Source organism: Solanum pennellii, chromosome 5 (assembly GCF_001406875.1).
Source record: "Solanum pennellii chromosome 5, SPENNV200".
Taxonomy (NCBI): domain Eukaryota; kingdom Viridiplantae; phylum Streptophyta; class Magnoliopsida; order Solanales; family Solanaceae; genus Solanum; species Solanum pennellii.
Window position 1 is genome coordinate 67,097,350 of NC_028641.1, and position 9,874 is coordinate 67,107,223.

General features: G+C 31.8%; 1 long non-coding RNA gene and 1 pseudogene across 1 annotated transcript; both read right to left on the reverse strand.

The window, feature by feature from the left end:
- Positions 1 to 1,979: 1,979 nt before the first annotated feature.
- On the reverse strand, positions 1,980 to 4,069 carry LOC114077198 (annotated as a pseudogene).
- A 3,566-nt stretch (positions 4,070 to 7,635) lies between these two features.
- LOC114077264 lies at positions 7,636 to 9,874 on the reverse strand. Its single transcript, XR_003578346.1, has 2 exons — positions 9,416 to 9,874; positions 7,636 to 8,079 (listed from the first exon to the last, which is right to left on the reverse strand). It is a non-coding gene; the product is annotated as an uncharacterized LOC114077264 (long non-coding RNA).

Here is a 9,874-nt window from a genome sequence, read left to right on the forward strand (position 1 = left end):
ATACTTATAAATGAGATCACAACAGAATACAATAGAAAAAGGATTACCGGAGGAAAGCTTTTTTTCAGGCCAGATCTGGCCTACTTCGGTGAAATAGTGGTGGTTGTTAATTTGAAGCTCGTAGCTCGCCGATTTCACCAGCCTATTGACTCACCTGAGCTTCGAGCTCATCAAATTTGAAGCTTGTAGCTCGCTAAAATAGCTGCAAAATAAACAAAATCGTAAAGGAAAAAGGGAGGGGACTGGGAGCGTTTTCTTATTTGTTCCGATGGAGGTGTTGGGTCAGTTTTCGGTAGTTTGTGGTGGTGGGTTTGGGGTTGTCGGAGGTCCGGTGATTCAAGCCTCCGTTTCAGGTGGCTTCACCCAAAAAAGGGAAAAGGGTCTGATATACTCCTCAACTTTGTCATTTGGAGCTGATATACCCCTCGTTATAAAAGTGGTTTATATATGCCCTTACCGTTATACAAACGGCTCACATATACCCATGTCGTTACAAAATGGTTCACATATACCCTTCATTTAACGGAAGTTAAAAAATTAGTTTTAAATTTATATTTATTACTTCTAACTTTTTTAAAAAATTATTTAGTGGTATATATGATTCTTCTATCAAAGTTCAAGGTATATTTTAATTTTTTTCATACATAAATTATTTTTTGACTTCTTTTATTATAATTATTTGAGTTTCTTATTCTTATTTTATTTTTTTCTTTCATTCCTTAGTTTAAAGGGAAAAAATTAAACTATTTTTTTTGTGTATATTGTAATTTAATTTCGTATTCGAAGAAAAAATTTGGTCATCTACAATAAGTTTTACAAGAATATTAGTGAAACATAAATAAATTTGATTATCAAAATAATAATTATAAATTAGTCATTGAAACCAAAAAAAGTCAAAAAAATATGTTTGACGAGGATTAAATTTACTCATATGGATTATATTTTTTAGAAAAAAATAATAAAAATTTGGATTAAAATTTTTTTTTTCATTTCCGTTAGAGGAAAAGGGTATATGTGAGCCATTTGTTTACAAATAGGGGTATATATGAGCCACTTTCATAACAAGGGGCATATCAGCTCTAAATGATAAAGTTCAGGGGTATATCAGACCCTTTTCCCCCCAAAAAATAATGGAAAAGGAAGGGGAAACTCGTTGGGGTTTCAGGTTTCGCCGGAAAGATGAGAAATGGTAGATGGTTAGGTTGCGATGGTGGCTGTTTGGTTGGTTTAAAAGAAGAGTGAAGTAGCTAGTTGTGGCAGTAAAAATAATGAAAAACGAGGGAGTCGTCGGGTGGTGGTTCGTCGTATTCCGGTAGAGCTTTCGCTGGAAAAGATATAGAGACACTCAAAGAATTTTCTAAAACTAAAAAATCTAAAAATTATTCCCTCCAATATTCACCCTCTATTTTTTTTTATCTAATGTTTAAATGATTTTTTAGATTATGAAAAATATAAAAATAAATATTAACAAATATAACGAATAAAATGAATATAAATATATATGTATATAATAAACGTGACTAATGACATGAATTTAGCAAAAATGATGATTTAATAAAAATAAAAATAAATATTTAAATGTATTCAATCGGCTATGGAAAAACATGTAATTAAATTAACTAATAAAAAATTTTAAAATTTGACAAATAAAGATAGTTATCGATAAATTTATTTTAAAAATATATATAAAAATTACGAAGTTAAAAAATGTTAGACTAAAATTGGATGTCAACAACAACAATTGTTCGAAGACAATATGAAGCCATGATTTAATTTTTAGAAGTACTTCGCTGGCACCGCACCGTCATAGCTTCCATCAAGTTACCTTTGTTTTCTGATATACAAAATTCATCCAGAGCTATATATCTCATAAAACAGAGTTATCTGAGATAAAACTCTATTTTCCGTCTAGATAATTATGTCAAGATACCTTCCAAAGCTTGTCTCACATAAAAAATTAAGAACACTCCTAAATCTCGTCACAGTTCCCTCATTACTTCACAGTACACAATATGGTGCCAGATGAGATAAAAATGAATATGTACATGCACTTGAGCTCATGTTCCATATTTGTTGTTAAATTCTTCTTGTTAGTGTCATGTAGACAAACTAAAACTTCATCTCCTAAAATAAATTTCGATAAGCTTTTAGTTTCAAGCATATTTATTGTATAATCTTGGTTGAGACTTATCAAAAGCTCTCCAATTTCTTCAAAAAAAAAAAAATAAGTCAAATCTTTCCTTGTTATTCTTTTGTACAACCTCTCTGACATCATCTTTTTTGTGTGAAACCAATGAAACATTCATTAATATTTTAAGTTAAGTCTCAACAAATCTTGGACCTTTACATACCCATCATTCCTCATATTCAAGTTTAGATCAGGGGATGTGTACTGTTAAATGTGTGTCAATAGTCTACCAAGGACATCAATTTTATCCTTGCCAGAGGCCCGCACCACCACTGCCATGGATGCCTAATATTTCATTATGATATTGGGTGTCCAATGCTCTTCCTATTTGATTAAAATAATCAAACAAAGAGGAGATGAGTAGGATGAAGGTTTGTGAAAATTTGGGTTGTCAATTTCAGTAGGAAAACCACAACGCAAAGAAGAGTCTTTAAATAGACATCATAACAAACATAAAACATACTCCCTCTCATGAAAGTGGCAAAATATATGTAACATATAAATATTAATCTTCTCCATAATAGACAATATATTATATGATATCGTGGTATTTTAATGCATTCAATGCAATAAATTTTTAAAAGATCATGTATGGTTGGTAAGACAAAGTCCGGTAAGCCATCAAATACATGATAAACAAATTCAAAAGAAAATGCTCTTACGAGTTTCTAATTCTTATGCACTCTAAGCATACATGTTATTTTATGACAAGATGCAACCTATAGGAAAAACAGAGGCTCGTTAACTACAAAACTTAGAGATGTACATAAAAGATGAAGGAAATACTTTGTAGAAGTGCTTACTTTATTAACTGGAAATATCTACCTTTATAGGCTTACAGACCTAGGAAGATAATCTCTCCATTACTTCCACTCGACTAAAAACTAGGAAAGTGCTTGAAAAATAATAACCAAATAACAACCTAACAAAGACTCTTTCAACTCTAGTAAAAGACTTGTTCAAATTTACAGTAAATAATAGTAACTTATAACTTAGACTATTTTTTTGAATAAATTCTCAACACTCCCCCTTGATTCAATATCACATACGCCAAGGCAAAACATAAAGTAATTGTGCTTTACCTGAGGAAGTGCTTTTTTAAGAATATTTGCCACCTGTTCTTCTATGCTACAACTCTTCAACTCAATCACCCTTTCTGCAATCAGATCACGGATGAAAAGATGTCAAATATCTATGTGTTTTAATATTCAATGACAAACACAATTTTTTGCCATTGCAATTGCCGATAAATTATCAATGAAAATTTTGTTGTTCCCTTTTTTCTTGGTGAAGATCAGCAAGTAATTTTCTCAGCCACCACACTTGACATGTTGAAGATGTTGTTGCAACATATTCAGCCGAAGATAATATTATTGTTGATTGTTTATTTGAGCTCCAAGTAATAGCTACAAAACTAAGAGTGAAAAGGTTCCCAGAAACACTCTTTCTATCGTTCACATTTCCTGACCAATCACCATCTAAAAAACCATAGAGATCAAATTTAGTACTTTAAAACTACCATAATCCAATCCAGTAGTTTCAGCAACATAGTGCAAGACTCAGCTGTCCCAAGATGATGCTTTGAAGGCATATGCATAAACCTTGCAATCATTCCAAAAAATGATATATCAAGATAGTTTGCATCAAATAAATTAATCCTTCAACTAAACTTCTAAAACAACTTCCTTCAGCTTTTTCAATATCATCATCAAGTTACAGCTTCTCATTTACATTCATAGGAGTAGCCACTGTTTTGCAGTTAAGCATGCTAGATTTTTTCAGAAGATCAGTGGCATACTTTCTTTGAGATATGACAATTCCATCTTCAACCTGCTTTACTTCGAATCCAAGAAAATAATGCAACACTCTCAAATTCGTCATTTCAAATATTTCATCATAGAAGATTTGAAATCATATACAAGAGAGTATGATGAACCCATATAGATCATATCATCAACATACACACCAACAATAAATTTTTCATATTTATTCACATATAAATTTGTCTCATTCTTACTTCTTTCAAAATCATTTTCTCTGAAATGTGAATCGATTTTTTTTTTACCATGCACGAAGAGCTTTCTTTAACCTATATAGTGCTTTCCTGAACTTGTATACTTTGTTCTTCTTTCCTTTCTCCACATAACCATCTGGTTGTGTTACAAACACTTCTTCTTCCAAATCACCATTAAGAAAAACATACTTAACATCAAATTGATAAACCTTCCACTTTAATTGTACAACTACATCTAAAAAGCGCAATCGGAGAGAAAATTTCGTCAAAGTCAATGCCTTGTTGCTGCGAATATCCTTTTGTGATCAATCTGGCTTTGTGCCTCTGCACACTTCCGTCGACATAATACTTTGTCTTGAATACACATTTTACTTCGACAACATTTTTCCATCTCGAACGTCCACCAAGTCCCATGTCCCATTTTTCCTTATTCTCATAAGTTTTTCTTCCATCGCACACCTCCATTCCATTTTTGTTGAAGCTTCCTGAAAGCTAGCTGGTCTGCACCAAATAGAGCAAAGGTATATGTTTTATAAATATTTGAAAGTGATATAAACTTTTATGGAGGAGTTTCACTAGAACCTTCTGAGTCAGGCATGGTATGCTCAAATTACACATCCCTAAAGAAGCATAAGCGAACGTTATCAAGTAAAGAATCCAACTTGTACGTTGGGGTCGATCCCAAGAGAAAAATGGTCTAGACTTAAATTTAACTTACAATTATATTCATTTAGTCAATGTGTTCTCGAAAACAAGTAATTAAAGGGGGAATTTGTGGAACGAATTCAAGAAATTATGTAAGTAATCAGTGAACAAGATTTATACTTTAGTTGGTATCAAGATGAGAAAGTAACTAGGGCATACGTGTTCTCTATAAGCTCATAACGCAGTAATCCTAGTAATAGCTTTCCCTTCCTATTGTATTACATGCAAAGTGATAAGTTAGGTATCTCTAAATCCTCGGTCCAACATCTAGAGTTTCACCCCGCACCTTGGTCTAACTACGTGTGTATAATTTACTAACCCTTATATTTACCTCATATTAGACATCACATCGATGTATGACTTAGTTTTCACCCACGCACCAATCGATATTAGATTATTCGATAATATCATACTACATCTACGTTGATAATTCTTTTCTTATTAACTATCTTCTTGGTTTGACAAGTAGCAACAAGGTGAGTCTAACACGTGCACTCATTAAAAAGACTTCTAAATAAAATAATTTTCAATGCATGCAAACACTATTTAAGAATTGGTTAATTAATATTCATACTTTGTTAATCGCTCATGGTTCGCACAACCCTAGTTGTGGATTTTCTTACCCATATTAGCAAAATCACAATTCATATTTTTACATTAAGAAATCTTGAACTTACGTAATAAGAAGAATAAACCCAAAATTTCAACTTTAATTGCAAAGTCAAATTCTTCAAAAACGTGCTTTAGAAATCAATAACTGCCAAAGTTTTCAAATTAATCTCCAAAGTCAAGAACTAAAGCAAGAATAATTAAGTCTAACAACCAAAAACGAGATTTACATGCCCTATAAATAGAAAAATAAGTCCTAACTAAAAAGGAAACAAAATAAGGAAATAATGTTTCAGCACGCGTCTTTGATCTACAACACTGATCTACGGTCCGTAGGTTGATCTATTTTGTAGGTCCCTTCCGTGACTCGGGACTTGGCAAAATTTTCAGTCTTCAAAAACTCAACATATCTGGTGGAAATGACGGATCAATAGCACGGACCGTAGATTCCCCTTCGTAGCTCCGTACTTAGAGTCTTCAAAATCATGTACTGAAAACAACTTTCTGAAGGCAATCCATAGATCAATCTACGACCCGTCAGTCACCTGCGTGTTTCCGCAATTGGTCAAGAATTCCTTGATCTGTTTTGATGCCTCGCATGTCCATCTACGTCCACCATCTACGGAGCGTGAATGTACCTACGGTCCGTAGATCACCTCCGTAGATGTCTTTTTTCTGCACATTTCAATTGCGTCTCTAAGTTTTCGCGTCTGGACATATTTCTTGCAAAACATGGCACAAATACATAAAAACCAACAAAAAATGGTTCTAGACAGACACAACTTTAAGTGAAATTTATCAAAAATAACGTTAGATCATAGTACATCAACACCCTCAACTTAAATTTGTTGTTTGTCCTCAAGCAATGCACTAAGACTCTAAACAACACTGGTATAGAAGCAAGCAATTCAAGCTTAAGAAATTACATGGCTCTATATCTCGACTCCCTTCTTTGGTGCAAATCTTTTCTCTCGGACTCAATAAGCTAACTCATGCGGATCAAAATATGACAAAGATTGACTAAGAAACATACAACATTCACTGCTTTACTATTACCAAGGTACCAATTTTTCATCAACTGTAACTAGTGCCCTAAATTCAAATGAAATCACCTTTTTCAAACAATGTCATATGGTTTTGAGTACTAAGACATTCAACAATCATACTCAGAAGTAATTTCAAGTATAGTTAGTTAGTGCTCAACATCATAGGTTTGCCCATATTTTCATTGCTTAGATTCTCCATACTAGATTCTAGGATGACATAAGAACTTTCTTGGCTTGTATCGTAGGCTCAGTCAGATGTGGTACATTTGAGTACTTTTAGTGACTTTCCGCCTTCCTTGAAATTAAATTAGGATTTTCTACCTTTTTTTGCCTTTTTTATACATCCGACTTTTTTCTCTTGATTCTTTTCAACCATGAATATGACTTTTAGACTTCTTAGCTCTTTATTTTTCACTTTTCTTCTTTTTCTTGCATTTTATTCTTTTCTTTCACTTTGTTACGCCGTAACTTTTACTATTTTTAGAAAATTATTTTTTGAAATGTTATAAGTATAAAACAATTTGAGAATACTTAAAAAAGAGTCGCCTTAACTTTTTAAAGAAATTAAGAAAACTTAATTTTAAAAAATTTTAACAGATGAAATCTACATAAATTTAGAGAAAATGGGTAAGAGGTTCTTATTTACGCGTCAAGAAGATTTTTAAGTGATTTGAAGCGTCCGCTTACATACGGTATTCTACGATCTAGGTTAAATATCTTTTTGACTATTTTTTAAGAAAATAATTTGATATAATAATATTAATTTAAAATATTTGATTAATTTGAAAAAATAGTTAAAAGAATAAAATTTTAATTTATAAGAAAATTTGTAGTTAGTTGAAACATTTGAATTGACATGCAAGTGACTAGAATTTAACAAAAACTAAAATTTATTAGAATTTACTTGACTCATTTGTAAAATAATAATTTAAATTAAATTGGTTAATTCGAGCATGATAACCATTTTAAATTAATTGAAAAATAAATAAAAGGTTTGGTTAAATATATTGAATAAAATTGTAAGCGTTGATAAAATTGAATTATATTAAAATAAACCAACATAAAGAATATAGTTCATCTTTTGGAAATTTAATTACGTTATTTAATAAATCCAAAGTTAGAGTTATTAAAGAATCAAACAATAAATAATCATAATCAAATATTTTAAGAGTAAGGGAGAGAGAAGATTTGGGTCCTTTCTGGGCCTGCTGCAAATTATTTGGGCTTCAGCCTTATTTCTGCCATTGAAAAGTTGTGTATATACCAAGTGTATTCTGTCGTATACAGTGTGTATTTTAGCCCTTTTCGTGTATATTCGGCTAAATATCGAAAGTATACAGGCTACTTCAACTATTACAACCTTTACTTCCATTTTTAACCGCATATTTTCTTAACTAAACCTGTATAACGGTGTAAAATTCTGTATAACAGCACATATACAACCCTTTTCTAGGCTTCACAAACTAATTTCCGGCCTCATATTGAGCCTGTTCATCACTTTGCAATTTGGCATGGGGCTGAATCGAGAGGAAACAAAGATGGGAAACTTACATAAATGTGCTATAATAATAAAATATTTACCATTTATAGCAGCAATATTTTTTTTTTCACTTTATCGCTTTTAATTCATTTATAATACAATTTTAATACATACTATAAAGAACAATTTATTATTCACATATAATACAAGTTTTAATGATGGATAATACATTTATCACACATTTTAATACACTTATAATACAATGTGACCATTTTTTACCAAACAAACACAATATATTTCAAAAACAATTATAATTCAAATATATTGCATAAATAATTCACTTTTAATACATATTACAGATTTATCACAGTATTGCTATAAATGGTAATAAACAAAAAATATCGCTAAAATCAGTAATTATTTTTTAAAATGTATTATTTTATGTAATTTTTCCAACAAAGATTTGGGGGGCCTTTATGGCCCATCCGAAATGCAAGGAGGAGAAGAGTCCATCATAGACTCAAAGCATATTCACATGCAACAGAAAGAAAGACAGACAAGTAAGGATCATTACAATTCGATTAAAAAATTACAAGGATAGTGGCAACAGACCACTGTTGACATCAACTTCATTACCACATAACTCAATTATTCCAAACAATATCAAATGAAATATCTCAATCTCGGCATAGTAAATAAACTAGGCCAAAAGAAATAAAATAAACAATTTACCCCTACACATGGAAACCAATAGCAATAAATTCGAGCACAAAGATTTGGAATAGGCATTTTTAGATCTGTCTAGTAACAACAAATGTAAACAAATTAACCGATGCTAACATAGAACAAAACAATGTTCATAAACAAGCTACCTCTCTAACATATAATAGATCAAAAATAGTTAAAAGAAGATGATCATTATGGAATAATTAAAATTAATAAACTTTGAATAAGATAAGATAGCTACTGCCAACCGGCTATTCAATCACATCAACACAAAAGTTGAAACAATGTGAAACAACCACAGTTAATCCTGAAATTCCATATGAACAGATCACCAAGAATCAAATGGCTAAAATTGAGACTAGGTTGTATTAGGTAAGCTTTAAACATGAACAAAGAAGCAAAAGAAAAAAAAAACATAGGCAAAACGGATTCTACGAATAGCTGACTAACAAACCAAAAATAAGAACTTGTTATTGCAATCCAACAACAAATATAGAATACAACACTCTTAGCATTCCGACCATAACAAGACATACAACAATTTATTAATCAACACATGACATCCTAAGAGAAGGACTAATAGAACGGAAACAAAGTCAACTACATATCGATTAAGAAGAAACGAAACATAAGACCAAAGATATTACCTTTTCTGGTGAAGCGAATGGGACGAACGAGCAAAGGAATACGAACACAATTCTTCCACCACAAAATTCGAATACGAACAGCAAAACAAGAAAATCTGGCGACGACCTTCTAGGAACTTAAAACCAGAGAGCTTCATATCAAAATCTTAACTGTTAAACATCTATTGCCAAGGAACCGAACTCAAAATCCTCTTCCTATGCTCGCTGCCCTCCTTTTTACCGATAGGTAAGAGTGACTTATATAGAGGAAAACTAAGGCCAATTAGGGGGGAAGCGGGTGAAAATTTTGAATTTGAAATTCAAACTCGACAACAGTAGAAGGATTTGAGAATCCCTGAAAATGGGAGAAAAGGGGACAACGATGTGATCGTTTAGGATCCTAGGGTATGGGTCTCGCCGGATTTTGATCAAATAGACTGATCAATTGTCACCGTATATAGATATTGAAATGAATGGCGA